This window comes from Monopterus albus, unplaced genomic scaffold (assembly GCF_001952655.1).
Source record: "Monopterus albus unplaced genomic scaffold, M_albus_1.0 scaffold195.1, whole genome shotgun sequence".
Taxonomy (NCBI): domain Eukaryota; kingdom Metazoa; phylum Chordata; class Actinopteri; order Synbranchiformes; family Synbranchidae; genus Monopterus; species Monopterus albus.
The window spans coordinates 490,616-511,624 of record NW_018128075.1 but is presented as its reverse complement, the minus strand read 5'-3'; the positions used below and the strand labels follow the sequence as shown (position 1 = coordinate 511,624).

General features: G+C 40.1%; 1 protein-coding gene across 1 annotated transcript in view; it reads right to left on the bottom strand.

Moving 5' to 3' along the window:
• The window catches only part of elfn2a (extracellular leucine-rich repeat and fibronectin type III domain containing 2a), a 211,215-nt gene that overhangs the window by 44,807 nt on the left and 145,399 nt on the right, over window positions 1-21,009 (bottom strand). The gene's annotated exons all lie outside the window — the stretch shown is intronic.

Here is a 21,009-nt window from a genome sequence, read left to right as displayed (position 1 = left end):
TGCAGCAGCAATGAGCAACTCTCCAGCATTAAATCAATGTAATGGGAGCACTGTGACATGGAGTATGAGGGCAAAAGGCTGGAAACACTTCACTTGTCTTGTTGTACTGTACATTAGTTGGGATAAAGAATGCTGATGAGGCTAAAATGATTCTTTAAAGTCAGAGATTTGTCTTAGGGTCGATTTAGCTTTCAAAAATGTTAGTTCTAAGTGTTGTGAAAGCATAAAAGTGCCATGATGCCATCTGTGGTGCTGATTCTAAAGCTAGTGAATAGAAAACCCCTGGTAAGGACAAACAATCATAAGTATACAGTAGTGGTCTAATGTCTTTCAACTGAATAGCCTTTCTTGGATGCAGCTCGAAGCATTCTGTGTAGACCTTTTATATGTTTTGTGCTTTGTCAAAGCTTGTGCACTTTATCTAGTTAAAGGAAAAACATGCTTGCTGATGAATACATGCAGTTGAAACATTTAAAAATGCTGAAACATTGAAACTGTTGGATTTCAAAGTACAAACCTGAAATGGCAACACGGTGCAGCAGTTAGAGCATCATTCCAAAGCCCCATTCAGGCATTATTCATTTCTCTAGAGGGGTGGGTTGATTAAACAATTATCTGTGCTGGGCAGTGATTTTAATCCCTTGCAAAATGTATATGTGCATAATTCACCTTCACCTGGGATAATAATTACAGCAGCACTTACTGTCTTTTGGTAAGTTTGTTGATCATTCTGTGATTTAAATCACAGGCTATGATCTAAAGCTTCACCTTAAGGGAAATCACACCACAGTTCACTCCCAAAGCCCACAAACGTCCTATTTGTAATAGGCGAAATGTTCAAACTGAGGGTTGTCATAAACAGTTTTTGAGTGCACATGTTTGTAGACCTCTGTTCAAAGTTGAGGATTTAGTCACACACATGATCATCCTGAAGGTTAGCCTTGGAACAGAACACCTTCTGGGTGAGGGATGGGTCTGTAATGGAACCACTGATCAGCCATCAAACAGCAACCATCAGTCAGGCCATTCATCACTTTGACTGAGTCGAAGTAAACACTGAGGTTATTTGTCTTAACTGGACTTAGATATGAGCTCGACATGCTGAATACTAGAGCAAACACAAGATGAATGGAGAGGAACCACGTAGACATGTACACACAGATAAACACGCTCTGACACAAACACACAAATACACACTTGTTCTCCAGGCCCTTTGTGTGTACTACTTGCTGTACTACTGCTCACATGGACAGATAATCTGTTACAGTTACTGCCACTGTATTATGACTTTGATAGATCTTTGAGTATAACTCTCATCAGCGAAGACGTCAGTGTGTAGCTGTGTGTGTCCATGTTGTTTATAAAGACCAACTCTATACATTTTAGAGTAAGATACTTTTGAAATAAGAAGATATTTTGCCCTGGCCACACTTCTTTGAAACAGTGTGTAAGGCACTAAGATTTAGCTTCAGAGTCAAGGTTAGAATTTCTCCATTTAACATGTGTACACATTGTGCATAGTAATACACAGAAAATAAAAACATCTGTGGCCAAAACTAAGTGTTTTCTCTGTGAGGTCACAACAATTTCTCACAGGAACAAAAGCACAACACCACACACAGCACACGCACACTTGGATCTGACCTCTCTTGAAAAGGATAAACACAACAAAATGTTGTGCTGCTATAATGACAAAGCCCGCACTGTGCGAGGAGACACACAGAGAATTTTCTCAGCAGGAGGGCAAACAACAGAGACTGTGGCTGAGCTGTGGGGCGGCTTTTCCCTTAAGGTGAAGCTGTAGATCATAGCCTGTTATCCACGGTCTAATGGACACTCTGCTCCTTCCCAAACCACCAGCTCAGATATCACAGCCATCTGAGTATTTTCAAAAACAATCTTACCATCTAAGACTCGACAGCAACCACATCAATAAATAAAAATGATACCTCCATAATTTTTCTTTTACCTTCAAGTCGTGGGGAAGGACTTTGAGGAGCTCTGCTTTAGGTTTATCTGTATGCTCTTATGAGGTTCTAATTATATAAATCGCTGACCTGTTTTCAAACAAAGGTCAGCCCTGAGCTGGTTTGACAACACCACTTTAGCCCATTATTTATCTCCAGCACAGTGTGAAATGTGAACATTATAAATTGCTCTTAGGATTGTTTTGATAGGTACAACTGAGAGGCTGTAATTGATTCTAGAAATGTGCTTTAACTGCTATGAAACATACTGTAAATAGAAACAATAAATGTTTGGTCATCTGAGATCTTGTCTGAATCAAGAGCAAATCTGAGGAGGAAGAGAGTGTTTGTCAGTCGGACTGCTCAGCAGAGAAGAATGAGAGGCATTCAGGTCAGACCATGCTTTGATTACTGAATGGAAAAAATGATGATCTGACTAATAGAAGACTACGTGATTGCAGTTCCGAAATATATTTTTTGGTTTCTTCAGCCATATTAAAGTTTACTTGCTGTAAACGTACACCTTCTATGTTCCCTCTCGGCCCACATGTGCCCAGTGGCAAGACGTTCTATAATTCGTGAAAAATTGCTGTGCTGCAATATTTTGGGCACCCGACTTTAATTTACAACAGGTTTATAAATATCAGCCTTAGTCTGTCAAAATGCCTAAAATACAGAAGAATCAGATCAAATTTTACCCAGACAATATAATCATACTAACTGCTTGTAATTGCCACTATTTATTTTACATGTTGCTTATGAGCTATTCAGATTTTCAGGTTATGTGCACAAGTTTCCAGTGCGCTCAGCAGACACAGCCGTCTCAACAAATAAAATGAGGGAAGCTTGAGTTAGCAAACTCAGACTAAAGGAGGGGGCGCTAAACTACTGAAGAGGTGCAAAAACTCACAGAAATACTAAAAGTAAAATGTTTGCAAAAAACTGACAGACGATATTGTCATCGGTGCTGCACTTTGCTTGTGCATTTTTATCATTTCTGTGAGACAAAATGAGGGGTTTGGGACTGAGGAGGGCTTTCATCATGACACTTTGTTCTTTTCACAGTGGGTTTAAAAGCATTATACAAACTTTGACACCGGACACAATCAGCCTGGCTGCTGTGCCTTGATTACATCTTTGTTTATGTGGCGTATCTGCTGTGTGGAACATACAAAATCTAAAACAGACTTTCACCCAGCATGAAAAAAACTGACCTTACATTATTTTAATGCAGAAATATTTGTGTGAACCCAGCATGTGGCCCAACCATACTAAAGTTAAATTTTATTTACATAATTTAAATGAAATATCACAAATTTAGCTAAAGCAGCTTTATAATCTGTACAGATACAACGTCCTCTGTCCTAAGATCTTCAGATCATAAAAGGAAAAACCCTTTAAAGGGGAAAAATGGTGTGGTGTGCTGCACTTAACTTGCACTTTTACTGAGAACAAAGAGCCTGCTTGTAAAGAATATTCAAACATAGGTTATTGTAAGTGTTAGAAGAATGGTTATTGCTGCCTTTTGCTTATTCTTGCTAAAAAGCAGGGCCTCTACTAATTGCTGCTAGCTGTACTGTCCATAGGTACTGTAGCTGGGGCTTAATGATGGCAGGCATTAGCCCAGAGTCCCTTAAAGTGTTTGTAAAAACAAACAAACAAACAAACGAGAAAGAAGGTAAAGTCAAAATCCTGTGACTTCACTGTAAACACATGAGACAAGTTTGAAGTCAGCGATAGGAGACCTCCCACAGACCCAAACATCACATAGACGCCGACTGATGACTCCCACTGTGTCCAACTCCTAAATTGCCGAATCCCCACAGAGCTATGGGTTTGTCTCATTCATCAGTGTGCTACCAACACGCACACACATCCTTGTTTTTGTCACTTACCCGATCCCTACATAGACTTATATTCATTTCCAGGAGACTTACCCTAACCCAGAACTGCCACTTGCCTAACACTTAACCCTAACCCTAACACTTAACCCTAACCCTAACACTGTTTGCTCTAACCTTACACACCATCATTTTCATAACATTTGAGAAACTATGTTGTGGAGACCAGCCTCTGGTTCCCAAAAGTGACTTCTAGTCCCCGCAAAGATAGTAAGTCATGGATTTTGGGCAGCTCATGTATAGAAAAACAAGGCCACACAGACACAACTGGTTTTACGTTACTTCTCAGAGCCTTCCACTGGCTTTCATCTCTCAGCCTGAACCCTCCTTGTACCCTACCTGGGCTTTGACTTGAAGATTTCACGACTTGCCAAGATCTCCTCTTTGATGAATATCTAATTGATGTGTGGATTTATCAAGGAGGCACAGATCTGGCAACAGATGGAGGAGGCCTTTTCTTCCTTGTGTGCAAAGAGCAAATCAAATGAGAGATTATAGTATTATATTACACTACATTACACTACATTAAGGGTAAAATATGTCTGTTTAAAATGTATTTAAACATTTTTAACCCATGCTGCTAACATTTTAGAATGCAGTTTTCATTTATAGCTTTGGATCACCTATCCTATTTATCCAACTTTCATCCATTCTGTCATTCAAAACAAATTCAAGAAGGCTCAGAAAAGTAAAAATGCTCAGCCTTCCTCACACACTAGCAAGCAAACACAAATAGTTTTAAAAAGTACTATTTATGCTTGAATATTTATTATTGAAGGTAACTATATGCCAGCTAGGGTGTAATCATTATGGGATATATAGGTGTGAATTGTGGGAAAGGTGTATTAAAAAGCTTTTATTTTATTTTATTTTATTTTACTATTCCCACTCGTTCCAAAATGTCCCACAATGGTGCCAATACTGTTTTCTCAACTTTCTGCGATTCAGTCTATTTAAAAAGTTTCCTACTGACATTGTACTCATCTATATAAGAACATTCACCATTTGTACTTCCAAGAAACACTGATAATATATTTAATCACATCATTAATAAGCTTCTAAGTAGAAAACATCTCCATTTGATATATAATAATAAACACAGAGAGGAGAAAAAGACATTATCCACACTCTAGGACCTCAGTCCATTAAAAGAGAGAGAGAGAGCCAAAATTTGAAAACTGGAAAATGTCTCTCAGATGTTTTTAGGGAGGCACTGGTCTCATAGCAATGGCACCTCACAAACAGCTTGAGGGGTAATAATAAATTATGACAAAATATTTATGACCCTGTCCATCAAAATGGCAGACAGTGACGGATTATTTCTTGGCGACTCGGACTTGACTCAGACTGAAACATTGGGGATTGACTACAGTGCTGCTGACCTTACAGTCCCTCCCTGCACCTCACTGCATGTACAAAGGATAAAAGTGATGGACTGGCATAGTTTGTTGTCACGGACTCCTTAAAGACCAAGCACAAAAGAGACGAGCTACAGCGTGAGTGTGCACGCAAAGAAACAAGAAGCTAATGACTGTAATTCAACTTCAGTCTCTTAGTAGGTGAGCAAGAGTGAAGGTTTAAGGCTTGAATCAATGAAAAGAGGCAAGAGGGGGAGACTGGAAACCGGGGAGACTTGACAAATCATGGGATGAAAGAAAGAAATGGAAGCAACAGAGTGATGGATGCAGATTTAAAAAAAGCCTCTTTCTTTTTTTGTCCCTCAAGGATCCATGATTAAGCTGTCTGAGACCTCAAGGATCATATGTGAGTCACTGGCCATCACGCCTCCAGCAATACATACAGCAAAACACTCCCAATGCTCATCCTCCACTGTGAAGATCACAGCCACACACACCAGCTCAACACACTAACATTAATCACTGCTGCAGTCTAGAAGGGAATCCAGCGGCGTACTCCCTCAGGGCAGAGGTTCTCCTGTTTCAGCTCAGCATTCTCACTGAGTAAATGTAGCCTTTCTCCCTCAGACATAAAAATCTACTGTCTGTACAGTCTGGGTGTGTGCTGGGATGCCTGTGGCTCTTTTTTATCACTGTGCTATGTGAGTGTATTGGCTGTGTTCCCCCTATTTGGAACAATAGCCATTTTTACACCAAGATCACGCACTAGCGCCGTTCCAAAGAGGTGCCAATATGCCGCCCTTGTGCTGTTCAAATAGATCAAGCTAAGGGCGGCGTAATCGTGAGCCAGCCTGTGAAACCAGACAGCAGGCCTCCAATCTGCACTAGAGGAATCTGTGAAAACAGGGTTACATTCTTTTTACATGAAAATATTGGGATTACTGGTAATTATTGCAGTTGGTCATAAATGTTTATACAGCTGATTTGCAGTTTTTAAACTCTGCCATAACTTGGTAGAAAAGAAAAGCTGCTGCAGTGCGTTACTGCTGCGCTACTGCAGGAGTGGACCGTGGAGAGACTGAGCATGACTGTGTCTGCATGATGAGTCTGTGAACCTCACTGTCTGCAGTTATATGTGTGTTGACAGCTACTGTAAATGGGGTGTCTCTGTAACAAGTAGCCCATATATTCTAGGCCAGCTTCCTTCTTTTTGACAAGGGTCTCTTCTCAGCACTAATAATCTGTCAAAGTCCTCAGTCTCTGTTTTCCTTTTGTCACTGCCTGTTTGCTGCTCTGGTTCACGTCACCCCTTTACTTGACCTTCCTCTGCACCTGCCCTCATGTACCATACTCTGTCTCCACAGACTACATTAAACATTGCACAGCCTCTGGCATTTTTTCATTTTGGGTTTTCACCTCATTTCCCTCTCTTTTTCTACTCCTATCCCTTTTCCCTTCTCCATTAAGCTCTTGCTGCACTGCAACATGCTGGACCAGGTTTAATGTCACCCCATACAAACACACCCTGTATATTAGTTTGACTTTCACTTCCTTCTCTTTCTCACTTGTAATCTTCCTCTCTCCTCCTGTCATTCCTGATTTGGATACGTACTGTCCTAATATTCTGTCTTCCCCACGTTTCTCAGTTTTCTTTTTATGAGAACTCCTGCTTAAATGTTCTGTTTAATTCCATATAGAACATGGGCACTGTGCATTTTGTAATATGCTAGAATTCAAACATTGAACTGATTTATGAGTTTTGTAATTTCTGCAAGCATTTTGGTAAATCAGAGGCTTATTGTGTAAAAACCATGTTAGGTGAAATATGAAAAATACAAAGCTGAATGATCTCCCATGTGTATACTACCAACTGGGTCCTGTTGCCTGCTTATGATCTGTGGGATCAGTGCTGTTCTCCCATAACCTTGTAGGTCGTTAGTGCAAGCAGCTCATTACGACCCATATGCTTTATTGTTGGGCAATATTGAGCAGTTGTGTGAGACGGCTTTTTTCTCCAGGAACAGGCATAAAACAACATATTTACATTCAAATGGCGAAGCCCTCCAGAGGATGTAGTGATTACCAGAAGCGCCAAGCAAGATATGCGGAGATGTTGTTACATACAGCAGCAACAAAGTCATGAACGTCGAAAAGAGAAATCAATATGCAATATTGTTTCCAATCTTTTTCTCATTTTACCTTTCAATAATAAAAAGACCCTCAGTTTTTGCATCTTCTTGTGAGCTTTCACTCCAAATTACACAAAACAGCTCTTTGGGTGCCAGGTCATCACATGACCTTCACTGAAATTTGGTACATAATTTAAAACAGGCAGCCTGAAGCCATAAACCATTCCCTTGGAGTCTACATGTTTAAGTGCACTCACACACTACGATGCTGCTTGTGTGTGTGTGTATATTTATTGCTGCTCACAATCCAAAGGTCAGGCCTATCAAAGGCTGTGTGCCTTTACATTTGGAGCGTGTCCAGTCATCACATTCAGGCAAGGATCAAAAAGAGTGTCACTCATTGCATGTGTAATACTGTATTCATATTAGAAAAATTAGTTGACACTTGCAGTTACAGCCGCTGCATGTAATAATTACAGCTGAACTGGGGAGTCAGAGGATAGAGTCTGCAGCAGCATGTCAGATATTTAACTGACACTGAGAAACAGCGGGGAGCTGTATGGATTGGCAGCCACATCAGCGCAGTCAGCTGACAGTTTTTATACAATTCCATATTAGGTACATGGCTTGGGACAGATTCTATAAGTTTAATATTTAAGGCTGGAGAAAATCTAAGTGGTAGAGAAGTAGGACTAAAAACAGTAAGCGTCTGACAGCAATGTTTGCTTGGCGTAAAGTAGGAAACATTAATATTGCACTTTGGCGCAGTGTGTGAATTACATTGTGCAGTTTTGGGGGGTGTCTCCCTTCAACGGGGGGGTCTTGGACATGTGTTATTTACACAAAATACAGTTACAGAGTAACGGTAACACTGTGCACCTTGTTTCACTCGAAAATGGCTTACCAGGACCTAAACATGCCTTTGTCGGCTCATCCTGGCAAAGTGAGCAGAAACACATAAAGCCCACTACATATTTATAAGATAATATATGCAATGAAATTGTGAAGTGATAGATATAAATAACATCAGGCTAATGTGAATTGATTTAACCCTGTTGATCAGCTGTCTGCTGCTCATATTTAGTAAAGGGATTCTCTCAACATTTTCAGATGGAGCTTTCTGTCATATATCTGTCCATTTTATAAAAATAAAAAATGCTGTTCATTAGCATACTGCAGCAAATTTCCACCATATTTAAGTACAGTCTGACAGCTGACCCTGGAGGAGTCATTAGGTAAACATCCATTTCCAGAACAACTTGTCTTTGACTCTCTTTGTCATTCCTCAGGATCCACTAATGAAGTTTGGTGATTGAGTCTCCTTAGTCTTGCAAATAATGAACTGACAAAAACAGTTTTGAGGTACACTATGACAAGCTGCACTCATCTTGGCACATAGGGGTGACTACTACTGGCCAACTATCGCTCTGCATTTATGATTTATGCCAGCGTCAATGTCAGAGTTTATTACTGTAAATCCTGATCTGTGTGTGCACCTGTGATGAAATGTGTGAGCACAGGCTAAATGTATCCTTGTCCTTCCTACTGTGAGTGTGAGATAAAATATGAAGGGAAGAACCCTGAGGACACAACTCAGGCAGCTGGAGACAGCTCAGCAGACAGGTTACAGGCACTTTACTTCACCTTCTACCTAAAAGATTGTGTCAAAATGGAAGCAGATTAAAGCCCGGCCCTCTCCTCACCAAGGTAGCCTTGGTTGTAGCTCTGTATTTGGGTCCTTAAAGCGTGATGAAGTTGGCTTCATCAAACTCTCTTAACTGCATTAACATGTAGTTCATGGCTGCTTGTATTCAGTATCTCATTCTTTCCATCACTACCTAAAGCTCATGATTGTACTGTATAAAAATTCGAGGTACATTAAAAAGTAACCACCTGGAATAGCGTAGCTGGTCACCACGAGAGCTGAGACAGAAAAGGTGGAAGTTTACCCAGTATCGCGTTATATATAAAAATATACCAGTGTTGTTTTCTATAAAGGGTCAGTGATGTCCATCCCACAGACTCATAAAGAATGCAGTGGTGAGTAAGAGACTTTCCATTTGCAATGAAACACAAGGTTGCATGGTACACGAACTCAAGGCTTCATAAAAGAGCGGAGGCTGTATGTATATATAATATATTTCCATAATCAATCACAGGTGGAAAAGCAGTTTCACAAGTTTTTCTTAGCATTGTAAGCAAGACAAGATTTATTTCTAAAATAAAAGCCTATCTTAACCTTAAGCTTCCTAACTAGCTTACAGTTTACCTTCACCACAGTAGTCTTCATTGCTCATAAACTAGATCCAAAGATAGTGACTGTAGGGACATGGAATACTGTAGACTTAGTTTTATTGATGTGATCAGTATATTTAAACTCCACATTCACTAGGATTGATTAGTAATAATATAGCAAGCAGGTATGAGTTGACAGACCTCTCAGGGTCCATGTATCAGGCACGACTCTCACTCTTGTCACCTTGTCACAAACAATGTCAGTGCGTCTCTTGGCAACACACATTGCAACCGTCTAGTCGCTTCTCCACCAGTAACACTTTAGATGTTTTAACAATCCGTTCAGCGAAGTGGTTAATCATCATATCAGAAATAGCAGAAAAGGGAGGGTGGAGTAGAGAGGGAGAAAATGAAAATGAATGAAATGCGGCAAAGTAGGCAACATGTTCGCCTGTGAGGGACCAGGTCAGTCAAAAACTCTAGTTAAAACACACACACACACACATATCCAGCATTGCTACAGTAGATAAGCAGCTAATAACGGTGCAACACAAGGGCCAGTGACCTACACAGTGTGCATGGCTTACAGTATGTCTGCATGGAGGAATTATATCAGCAATGTAAGCAACACAGAGGTCATGTGACACTGAAGGAAATTTGTTTCCACTAGTAAAAATGTAAATGTAGACTATTAACTTGCCGGCACTGATGTTTATTTTGCACTGTTTACTTTACAGACAACTTTCTCATTCTCTTTTTAAAAAGTGTAGGCTCAGTGTTTTGTGCATTGAGCCTTGAACATTTGTGTGTCCTATGATTGTTGTATTCCTAGAGAGTTTTTGAGTGTTCACACGTGGCCACTAATATACCTTGAAAACTCATTATTCTGATAGGCTACCTGTGACCCAGTCCTTTTTTGTACTGTGTAAGCTCAACAATTCCCCCCCTAGATGAACATAGTGGCTAATACTCAAACACAATAATGTCTTTCTAAAGCTTTGTTGATACTCATTGACATAATGCTTTCCTTAGCCCCTTGCCCTAACACCTATCCTTCACAACTAAATGCCAAACCTCAGCCTTTCCTAGATCCTAACCTAAACCTAATTCTAACCTTAATCCTAAAACCAAATTTTTGAAAGTGTGAGGATCGGCAATAATTTGCTGTATCATACATTTGTCCACACACGGATATAAAGACATGTACACACACACACACACACACACACACACACACACACACATATCCAGCATTGCTACAGTAGATAAGCAGCTAATAACGGTGCAACACAAGGGCCAGTGACCTACACAGTGTGCATGGCTTACAGTATGTCTGCATGGAGGAATTATATCAGCAATGTAAGCAACACAGAGGTCATGTGACACTGAAGGAAATTTGTTTCCACTAGTAAAAATGTAAATGTAGACTATTAACTTGCCGGCACTGATGTTTATTTTGCACTGTTTACTTTACAGACAACTTTCTCATTCTCTTTTTAAAAAGTGTAGGCTCAGTGTTTTGTGCATTGAGCCTTGAACATTTGTGTGTCCTATGATTGTTGTATTCCTAGAGAGTTTTTGAGTGTTCACACGTGGCCACTAATATACCTTGAAAACTCATTATTCTGATAGGCTACCTGTTGACCCAGCCCTTTTTGTACTGTGTAAGCTCAACAAGTTCTCCCCTAGATGAACATAGTGGCTACATTTATAACTAGTCTGGTACCTGTTACATAGAGTTAGCCCACGAAATTTGTGGTCAAGTGGTTTGCATGAACTGGGTGCCCGGGACGGATCCCAACTTATCGTTTCATTCAGCACCAGATGTGAAATGCTTCAAGTTTTTTCATTTGCACTTTAATAAGGACATATTTTCCTCTGATACAAACTGTGGTACTTAATTAGTTCCACAAATCTAGTTTGTGTCTATATTCCATTACAGCAGGCTCTCTTAATATGGATTTAGTCAATGGACCCAGACAAAGAACTTCTGTACACATTTTACTCTTACACTAAAATTAACAGGAGCTTGCAAAATCCCTTGTATATAGTTTAACTCAGCAGATCTCTTGAAAGATATAATAACATTTTAAAACTTTAATCAACATGCAGCCATTGTAATCAATCATCAGAAAACAGGTAGGTGTCAACATCCTGCTCAAGGACACTACAACAGGAGTCTAGGTTGTTGATGACACTGCATTGACCTTCGCCAGGGTTTGAATATGTGACCACCACTGGTTTTTCTAGGTTGTCTCCTGTTCTGTCAGTACTGTCAGACCACGATCAACAAAAATAAACGATACATTTCTGGTGCATGGCATACAGTAGCTTTGTTTCAGAATAGATCAAAATACAATTTCATCATTTTCAAACAAAGACTATTGTCTGAAGAATAAAAAAGAAATAGAATTTTCTGGGAAGCTGCTTGATTTTTCATCGCCCTGCTTATTGATTTTTCTTCCCACTGAAAACTTCACTTTCACCTTCTCTTCAGTGAATGTGTGTGTGTGTATGTGGGTTTCTTACTAAGTAACTGCTCATTTCTCTTGCTCTCACTCTTCATCATATCCTCCACTTTATTCATTTCATTGTCCATCAAACAGTCCGCTGCATGCCACCCACCTCTCCACTTTGTGCTGCAAGGAGTATTCATCCTCGGTGAGCACAATAGGCACAAGGACCATCTGAGTAATAACACAGTATATACACTGTCCTATCTCCAAGCAGCTCCTGTAACCTCTAACAAATCTTTCTTTCAGAGGCACTGGTGCATGTTTGAGAGGCATGTTTGTGCATTTTGAAATGTCTGGCTCTTTCTTTTTGTCTAGGCAGGTCAGGCACAGGTTCATTTTGGATCATGCTACATGGATAACAGTGTACATCTATAGAAATGATGATCACCAAAGTAAAGATAAAAACAGATGCAAAGAAAGTCACTCCCACAGTAAACAAGTAGCTCTTTAAAACCCAGACTTCCAGCATTTGGGATGCTAGTAAGAGACTGATAGATCCAAAGTTTACAGCAGGTGATGTGAATGATGCAGCTTTTGAAACCTGGTTTGCGTTGTCACACGCAGTAGGGACTTCATATGTACATTTTCCTATCATAAATAAACTTATTCCGCATGCGGTACAGTCTTGACAAGCCGATCAATATGATCAGAGACTTTAGCATTGTTTAGAACAGAATACGTGAGGTGAATTAGGACTTTCCTAAGGGCAGTATGGAGCTCACACTGGGCATTGTACAATCTTATATATCCACACATCGCACAGTGTCACCTCTGAAGTGGCTGTTTCCCCTGATGACAGGGAAAAGTACAGAGCAAGTTGTTGCTTGCCACACCAAAATGAGGAGAAGAAGATGACAAACTACCGGCTGGGGCTGCCTTCTATTGTAATGCACACTGGCTGACAAAAAATAAAATATAATAAATAAAAACAAAGGCTCATCTAGAAGAGTCTCAGTTGACTGACAGGTCTCTCGACTAATGATTTGATTAGGGTGGAGCCTTATCTTAGACACAGAGCAGTTCTGACAGGGCAACACTAGCAGGTACAGTGGAGCCACAGGTGCACCCTCCCCCCAGCAGGACAAGATAGTATGCTCCAAGCGCTCTCTTCATCTGGGTAAAGTTTTCTTAGATCAGATTTGTATCTGCATTGAAGCAGAGGAAACTGATGAGACTTGGAGCGTTATTTGTTTAGACATGTTAAGCGATCCCTTGTGATTTCTGCCTAGTCCTCACCAGGAAAAATGCTTCAACACAGCCATGTGTGTCTTAGCAAAAACGGTAGGCAGCACTGCAATGTTTTCTATCAGAGCAGCAGCATTTCAAGGCTATTAAGCATCATTTCAGGCACAGGGAGAGTTGCAATTTATTCACCACCATGATCAAAGCTGAACCACTGGGGCAAGATAACTGAAAGGGAAGGAAGAAGAGAAAGACAGGGGAGTGGAAGAAATCCAAGGAGGGCACATATGAGTTGATGGGTTCAGACTGACTGAACTCCATAAAGCAGACTGAAACAGGCCCTATTAGATACAAAAAAGAACCAAAAGTGCATAAAAACAAAGGAACATTGTGGTGATTGAACATCCTCTATATAGCAGATTCCTTTATCTTGAGAAGTCTGGATCAGAGGGTATCTATTGTGAAGTCTTAACACAATTTAAAACATTCGCAATCTGAGGGAATGATGCAGTGCTAACAATGTGAATATTAACATCAGCAAAACAAAGAATATATTTCAGAAGAAAGGGTGAGCTCATTCAGATGCCCTCAGCAGACACGTCAGTTATGGCCTAACACAAATCTTACAGACCAATAACCTGGTGACCAAACGACCGTGGCCTATCAGTCACCTCAGACAGCTTATGGTCCTCGGGATTGTGACCCCTCTTCAACCTGCAGGACGTCTAACGCAAGACAGTGCGGAACCAATACCAGCAACATTGAGCTGCTGCAGTCAGGCAAACATCTGTCATATGAACAAAGTCACCAGGCCTTAACTGAAAGGCTCAGGAGAGGCCTCGGGATTCTCTACTATTAACCATGTACCATTTTTGTATCAATTCATCATCTCTACATATCCACGTTGCACATCTACACCCCTGCTGTGCTCACTTTTCCTTCCAATCAGAGATTCACAGTGACCATGCTACTGATAGTTATCAGAACAGACTTTGCAAAACAGAACTGACAAAAAATACATTTGATCAGAGAACATAGACAGGGGTTGCGGATAGATCAAACCCTTTCCTGTGGAACATCATTTTTGGAAATAATTTGGTCTGAAATCATTATATTGTGGATTCCCCACACACAGCTTGGATTGCCACCTACAATTTAGGCAGTGCCAGACTTTGACTAATTCTGGCCAACTCTGGGTCACTTTTCATTTGAGCCAACTTCAGGATGAACTGGACCTATAATGGATCTGATCTAGCTCAAATGGATTGTTCAGACCTGGGCAGACCCTGCATTAGATCATGTTTCAAGTGCTGAGATGATGCCCCCCCATATAGTGTCACACAAAGGCATCAACAGATGCACACGTGAACCATACAAGGTGTTTCAGTTTCTGAATAATCCCCAAATCAGCAGCGTAAAATAATTTTAAAATAAACTGTGTTACATCTGTACATGCCTGATAGAGTCCAACATTATCTACAAAAGAGACAACAAAAAATTCATCTTATCTGAGTTTAGGAAACTGAATGTTGAACATTACTCAACTGTAAAAAGGACAACTTGAGGATGAAGACAAGCCTTGGGATATCACTGACCCTGGCCCAGCCTGAGGTAATCAAGCACCTAACAGCCCCCATAAAACCACAGCTTGCTGTTTTTTATAAATTACTTTGTGTGCATTAAACAATAAATTCATTAGGTGTCTTTAGAGATGCGGGTTTGTCACCTATAAACAGAGCCAGGCTAGTTGTGTCCTACATGTGTAACACACAGAAGTCAAGCTTTTCCTTAAGATATGAATTTACTCTGGGCATAATTACCATCCTGACGTTACAGAGAAGTTCAGTCAGTTGTTTAATTAGGTTGGTGATCAATCACACAAACCGCAACCTACTTACACTGATTGACAGGTTATTCCTGTTGCCAGCTTACATTTCAGTTTGAGATCAAGCACTCTTCTTTTTTCAGCATTTAAAGGGCATATGTTGTGTTTACATTCATTCTGATGTGCCTTTTTTTTATGTTCATTAGGCTGAAAGGGTAGAGAAACCCTTAGTAATGATGTTCACAAATAAAACAGACAATGCACAGGCACTTGGCCCACAGCTGTGGCCTTGACTGGTCTTGAAATAAAATTCAAAGTCCGCTTTGCCTGAGACTGAGACAAGACCGAGTAAAAATGTGATAGATTCTGAGACAAGACGCTCAAACAGTGGTCTCAACACCAAGACCGATTTCAAGTACTACATTGATGGTGAGGGCTGAAATAAAAGCAGGGCTGTAAAATAAGAATTTCCTTTAACAGATAACCCCAACAATAGGCCACTCTGCACTCTTCATTTTCTTTATCTTTATTTATCCAGGAAATAATTTTCCTGAGCTTGTTTTTTTTTTTCTTTTTGTGCCCACAAAACTTTCCTACTTCATATTCATACAGTTGCACCCTTTCCCACCTGGGGCTTTCCCAGTACATCCCCAGTCTTCTGCTGATGGCCACAGAGAAGCTCCAGCTCATTTAGATTCTGTTCTGTCATGAATGTTGATGACAGTCAGAATACAAATTAATTTTAGTCTCTGTGGGACAGTACGCATTTGTAAAGCTCTCCTGTTCTAACACAACCACGCTTAGTCCTCATGCGTACATAAATCTGAGCCACTTGGCAGTAGGAAAAAAGCTTAACTGAATTTAGTTTACACAACACAAAACAAGCCAAATGGAGTGCAGAAATATTTGGGTCAGTGTGACAGTCACATTTCCGTGGGCTGGGATTAGAAAGAGAATGTGAAAGATAAAAAAGTGAAGCGAGGCCGGTAGCTCCCTGAGTGGTTTCCAGGAAACTTTTGCATAATTAGGACATGATTAATGCCATTCTTTAAATTTACCAATTAGTAAACAACAGACACCAAAGTCCTGTGACTTCATTTAGTCATTTCAATGACAACTACTTTTATGGTAAAAGGTATTTTTATCTTACTATTTTGGCACATTATTAAAAGGTGATCTCTTTGATAACTAGGCCGATACTTGACTTGTACTTCACATTCGTGCTGAGATGACCCTGTAGTGACAAATTCTGGAAACTTCTGCATGATGTCCAACCTCGACATGCATTTACTTTCTTCTGCATAACAACTGTGAACCTCCCTTGGAGTGTTTGATATGAACAAGAATGGAAACTCAAGTTGTTGATGTGGCAGTTTACAGCCAAATTAAGGTTTGAGGAAATGGACACTGACCCAGCACTTTGGCGTCCATGCAGGTCTGGTGTGAACACGTTCAACCCTCAGTTTTAATAATCTGCATTGATCAGCTCAGTCACTTCCACAAGAACAAAACCCTGCAGAACAGCAGCAAGCATGCAAATGATCTCATATTGACTATAGTACAGCTTTATTGCCATGCTTGTGCTGAGCCTTATGCACAGTGGAATGCTTGCAATTTCCACTTTTTTGCAATTTGAGCCTGCCTTTGTGTGTGTTTACGAATGTGTCTATTAATCTGGGCTGATACCAACAGAGGGAGATGCAGGATGCACCCGTAAAGCAAACCTGAGTCTCATTAGGGTGACAGCACACAGGCAGCATTACTCACACCCTGCTCAACCTCTCTTTATTTCACTGTCTTCCGTCTCATTTCCTTCTTTATCCTTGGTTTCTGTCAGCTTCTCTTCACACATCCTTCCTGTCAAACATTATTCCTCTCCCACTGTCACTTTCTCACTTACTCTGTGTCACTCTGTTTGACTCTCCTCATTTTCTTTTGATCATTTTTTCTGTCACACATGCTGTAATTTCTGTCACAGCCTGCCGTCCCTCTCTGTCATCTCGCTGCAGGCACATGGCACAGAGATGGCATCACTCAGTCAGCTCTGCCTCGCTCTGCCTCGCTCTACCTCGCTCTGCCTCGCTCTGCCTCGCTCTACCTCGCTCCCGTCACTCCATCTCATTCCACTCTATTTTCACTGCAGGCTCGTTATAGTCATTTACACCTTTTGTCTGAGGTTATTTGGCTTTCTCTTTCCCCATCTATGCTTCCTTTTATCCCCAAGCATGACATCATCTTTCACAGGACTCCTCCTTCCTTTATCCTTCCTATCGTTTGTCCGTTCCTCCTTTTTCACTACACTCTTCTTGTTTTTCGCTGCCCCCTCTGCCGTCTCATCTCCCGTTCTCCACTTGCTTTTGTCCTCCTCATCCCTTGGATTCTTCTCTCCTCTTTTGGCCATCTTGTCCCTCATCTCCTTTCTATAGTTCCCCTCCTTTTTATATTCTACTGCAGCTTCCTTTCCTTCTTTTTCCCTTTCGTTTATCTTTTATTTTCTTCTCTCACTTCCCACTGTGTCATTTTCCTTTCTGCACTATTCTTGTACTGACGTCTCCCTTTTCTCCTTTATTTTTGAGTCATATATTTCCTTCCATTTTTCCAAAATTAACCTTTAATGTTAATTACTTTCTAATGTTTTCTTGTCTCACTTTTCCTCTTCACATTCCTCCCTTCCTCTTCTCTTCTTCTTCTCTAGTTTTTTTGTTCACCTTTTGTCCTCTCAGTTTTCTTTCTGCTCCTTGATTCTTCCTTATTCTCCAGTCTTTCCCTTTGTATTGTTTTCATTATTTTCATTTTCTCCCCCTGAATTCTCTTCTCCCATCTTTCACATGCCTGCTCTGATCATTACAGCTTCTCTCCTCCTCACTTCTGATGTCGTTGCCCATCCCTCCATTCCTTTATCTATAAGGACATGCCATGTCTATCACTATGCTATCTATTTAGACATGCCATGTCTATCACTATGCTATCGATTTATTCATTCCCTTTTTCCAATTTCATCTTCTTCCTTTGATCTAAACCTGATCATAACCTCCTTGTGTACAACTCATGTTGAATCCTTATACTCTCCTTCCTCCTCCTTGTGTGACCTTCATTTCCACATCCACTGTTTTCTCCTTTCTTTTCCTCCTCCCTGCCTCCTCCCGTCGGGTATCAATATCCTATTAAGAAGTGAATATCTCCTTTTGGACCAAAGCTGTCCATGTTATAAAAGAATTCTGGACATTACTTTATCACACTTTGACGTCACTGGACCAGATGCTAGCGAGATTAGTCACAGTGGTGCAGTTATGCTGTGACTGTGGTAATCCAGCTGTGGAAAAGATGTCCTAATATGCTTATGGCAAGCTGTCAACTCCCATCCAAGCTTGTGGACAATGAGCCATGATTGTTTAGATGATTTTTGTTCAGCTACTGTTGCAGTTTGTTCAGGATATTGCAGCTCTGGGCTTTTATTTTTGTTTTCTTTTGTTTGTTTGTCTTTTTCTAATGGTTACACAGCTCTGACTGGACACCACACATTAACAACGACAGCAGACAGAGGGAAGATATAACTGATGTGGCCTATTTTACAGCTAAAGAATTTGTCAGCCTAGCTAACAAAGATGCTAATGTACTGAATTAAATTGTGTTAGCCTGGGAAACTGAATTATGGTACATTTGCAATAATATTCACAGATTCTAAGTTCCCAGATCAAGAGGTCATAGCGAAACATTGTTAAAACACAAACAGCGCCTCTTTCCACCTGTAGTAAAGTAGAAAACAGGGTACAACCCAATTTTCATCAAAGGGAGCTGTCCTGCGACCTACACCCCACTGGACACATAATATTGGTCTCTATGGGACAAGTGACTGATACAAACACCGAAATGAAATTCTAAAAATATATTAAATAGCCTCACTTCAGTTTTATATAGGATCAATCAAATTCAGCAGGGGGTGTCTTTTGAATAATTTTTGGGAATTTGAAAAAAAAAAAAAAATTCAATAACCTCACTATTGTCTTGTATAATTAGTGCCATTGAACACAGGTGAGCCAGTACTATCAAACTATCACATTCAGTTTAATTGCACTGCTCTGATCTTGGGCTTGATTTGGTCTCAGTCTTGACTACAATAGTACTCTAAGGCATCTTTCCCACCTACATCATTGCTGGGATTTGACAACATCCCTAGAACCTGTACCACAAATACTTGTTGTATCAAACCCAGATCACCAGTTTAACCATTTAACTGATAACTGTGCGTCACTGTGGCCATCTTAACTTGATTCTTGACTAAAATGTAATCAGGTCTCATAAACTACCCAAATAAAATCTTCTTCAAGCCATAAAGACATTGAAACCTCTGTCTATACCTCCAGTGCTCCATGTTAACATTTTAGGTATCACTGCATTATCTCAGTAGTGTGTTTTATTTTATTGTCATTGAACTTTTATTTACCAGGGAAAAAAATCTCACTGAGGTTTACAACCTCTTTTGCAAGACAGCAGTATAAAAAACGATACAGGCGATAAAACATACGCACAATAATACGTAGAACCATATAAGAATATATTACATCCTTCAATAAACTTCTAAACAACTAGGATGATTAGCTCAGAACACAAACACGAAGAAAAGGAAGTGAGTTAACAAAAGACTTGAACTTGACCAATAATGTCAAACATCTTAATTTGATTTCACTTCACAAAATATTCCAAGACGCTGGGGCAGAAAACATGAAGGCTTTCTTTTCCATCTCTGTCCAAACACTGGGGACAGACAGCAGCTATGTGTCTAAGAAAATGAGGCCTTGCAGCTCCTTCATCTTATATCTGCATCACATGATTAACTGCAAGAGTTTTTTTTTAATGAGTTACAGAAACCATGACACATAAATCTAATGCACGATACAACTGACTACTCTCTCTTTTCAGACGGTGGAAGAGTCAAACCTGTGTTACTGTAAAATCAGTGTTTAGTTTATAGTATATAGCAACAGAAAGGATGACACATACATGTTAGCTTTGTTTTTCTAATGATACTTCAAAGGCCAAATAATATGTAACACAATGTGTACATCTTAAATATAAGTAGAGCAAATTGTTTTTCATCACTCAGCCAGTTATGTTTAGGAGACACCTGATTATGTTCTGTATGTTTACGCCAATTAGTCACTTGAGTAATTTGTCCACTTTTACTCTGTTGTTTATCGTGACCTTTAATAACCTTTTTATTAAATTGATTCTATTATCGCTTCACTTTCAACTGAGTTATTGATCTTTTTTTAAATTATATTTTGAATCCTTTTCTGCTGCAGTCAAATGATAAAATAAAATGGACCTCACAGTAGCACACTGTGTGTTTATATACATGGTACAGCAAATTTGTATCTGTATATTTATATATGACTGGGAGACAAGATTTGAATGCAAACACGTATTAATATAAACAGAAGCAAGCAAATGCACTCAGAAGGAGGGAAAAGCTGGAGTGATGGAACAGAAAACATAGTAGGGGGCTTTAAAGGAGAGGACAGCTGGTAAATTGAGATCAAGCAGGTTATTACAGCAGACAAAAGCAACATGTGGTGAGAATGATGGAGAAACACTGGCAACGGATGGTGTCAGCAGGAGTGGGAGCATTGTGTTGGGCCAGTGATACTGATGGAGAACATGCAGCAGGGACAGAAGGAGACAGGCAAAGTATAGTTTCATTTAAATGTGGTGCAAGATGTAATTGTGCCCAACCAAATGACAAGCAGTGCATGTTGCCAGCAGGTCCCTTTTTATTAACATGAACAAAATGACACGATAAAGTTATATATATTTTAATGTTGTGTTTGTGTGGATACTTCAAAAGTGTCAGAGAATGGCTGGACAAAACAAGGAGAGAAGGGAGAGAGACAGGGAA